The following is a 2,486-nucleotide window of genomic DNA, read 5'->3' as shown; positions in this document are numbered from 1 at the left end:
CGGGCCGGGCCGGGCGGGGCCGGCCCTCCACCGCCCCTGTGCCAGCCCCCCCGGGCGACGACTTCGGCGGCGCGGCTCTTCGCGTCCTTCCCTCCCCTCCCCGCTCTTCCCGTCCCGCCGCACCGGCCGAGGCCGCCGCAGGGTGCCTGGCCTGACCCCGCACTCCCCCGGCCGCAGGGCCATCCCTCCCGCCCGCTCCCGTCTCCCCGGCCGCGGAGACCGTGTCGCACTGGTCCCGGAGGGGTTTTTTCCCCTCCCGTCGCCAACGGGCTCCCTCCCACCCCTCTTCCCTTGGCCTTTTCCCTTCGGTCACTTGTTACCGAGCAGTAAGCTCGAAGTTTTAAAATAACTCTTCCCGGGAGGGGTGCCGGGGAAGCCACCGGGTTGCGTTCCGCGCTGTTGGCCCGCTTCCCAGCCAGGGCAGGAGGTCTGGCGGGCGGAGCGGTGCCTCTCCGTGCGTATGCGCCTGTGTCCCTGCGCGCACGCACAACGCCGTGCAGCCTGAGAAAACAACGGTAGAAATATCTCCTCACGGGCGGGCTTGGATGTGTTGGAGCGGGTCCAGAGGAGGGCCATGAAGGTGATCAGAGGACTGGAGTACCTCTTCTGTGAGGACAGGCTGAGGGAGTTGGGGCTGTTCAGCCTGGAGAAGAGAAGGCTCCGGTGCGACCTTCTAGCAGCCTTCCAGTACCTGAAGGGGCCTACAGGAAGGATGGAGAGAGGCTTTTCACAAGGGTGTGTAGTGATAGGACAAGGGGGAATGGCTGTAAACTAAAAGAGGGCAGATTTGGATTAGATATTAGGAAGAAATTCTTCACCATGAGGGTGGTGAGGCACTGGAACAAGTTGCCCAGAGAAGCTGTGGCTGCCCCCTCCCTGGGAGTGCTCAAGGCCAGGCTGGGCGGAGCTCTGAGCAACCTGGTCTAGTGGAAGGTGTCCCTGCTCATGGCAGGGGGTTGGAACCAGATGATCTTTAAGGTCCCTTCCAACCCTTACAATTCTAGGATTCTATTATTCTGTGATTCTATGACTTTTGTTTGTTTCCTTTTTCCTCTCCCCCACTTTCCCTGGGAAAGGCTTGCCGTGACAGTGGTCAGTCCTTCTCTACCACTTGACGTGCTCCAGGGAAGGAGGCTCAGGCATTTAGTTTGGCCATGTGTGCTGGTCTTTCCAGCTCAGCCAAAGCAGTTTTATACCTGTTGAGCTTGTCTGGACAAGACTTCAAAAAATAGAGAATCTCAGTTATGAAAAATATAGCTTTTAGTGCTATAGGAAAGTAAGCCATGTTAGAGGTGTCTTTGGCTTGGGTGACAGCACTTGTTCCTCTGCAGAGAAAGGTGCAGATGCAGCGCTCAGGAAAGGATTTTGAAATGGTGTTACAATACTGCATAAGGTCTTATGGAAAGAAAGGAAAAGATTGATCTTTAGAGAGGCTGCTTTTGGAGTAACATCCTTCCTGCATCTCTGTTGATTTTCTACCTGAAGATTCAGGAGTTGGAGCACTGCGTACCAAGAAAAAAATCACCTGCCACACTGGACCACCAACTTGCAATCAAGCCCTCACAAATAAACCTTTATGTCAGGGTTTATGGGGTCTGCAGCATTAGGTTTTAATACCCAAGACTGCCCAAGTGCTACTGCCCTTGCATAAGACTATATGCCCTTCTCAGCATTTAACTCAGTCGTTAATTAGTAAGCATATGACTTTAGCCGTATATGTGAGACTGAAGGCTATCGTACACATGCTAACTTACACGACATGTTCTGTGATTTTACCTTTAATTCTGTTAAATGAAAATAGAATTACGGATTCTGTAAGTATGCTGAAAGCTGACTAATACCGAGCCACTGGAAAAAGCTATGTCTGTGTATTTCAGGGCTTCAGTGTAGATACTCCAATCTTAGCTTGCCAAATCCACAAAATGCAGCCAAAGATAAAAGGAGCTCCATCAAATGAGAGATTTCAGCCCTGTCTCGCTGGAAGCTTACTTACAAGTAAAAACAGGATAGCTGCACTTCGTCTAGTGAACAAGACCTTACAAATCTTGATGTTTGTTTCAAATTTCTTCAAACATGCTCTTCTCTTTAACTTTCAAAAATACAAAGTGAAAAAAGCACATCAGAATAAAGAGTTCTTTTCAGTCTAAAGCAACAAGTTGTTATTTCATGTGTCAAGAGTGCAAACCTACTGACTCATGAGCCCAAAGCTCTCTGTGTTATGGATCTGCACATTGCTTTCTCCGTAGCCTTTTACAGTCTTACCTTTATCTGGGAAACACAGAAAATATCTAGATCCTCTTTCATCACATGCTCTGTGCCACTCCAAGCACCTGAAACTCCAAAGAATCGTAGAATGCTTTGGGTTGGAAGGGACCTTTAGAGATCACCTAGCCCACACCCCCTGCAATGAGCTTCAACTAGGCCAGGTTGCTCAGAGCCCTGTCCAGCCTGGGCTTGAATGCTTCCAGGGACAGGGCATCTACCAC

The sequence above is a fragment of the Opisthocomus hoazin genome, chromosome Z (assembly GCF_030867145.1).
Source record: "Opisthocomus hoazin isolate bOpiHoa1 chromosome Z, bOpiHoa1.hap1, whole genome shotgun sequence".
Lineage (NCBI taxonomy): Eukaryota > Metazoa > Chordata > Aves > Opisthocomiformes > Opisthocomidae > Opisthocomus > Opisthocomus hoazin.
The sequence above is the reverse complement of the archived record's forward strand: the minus strand, read 5'-3'. Positions refer to the sequence as shown.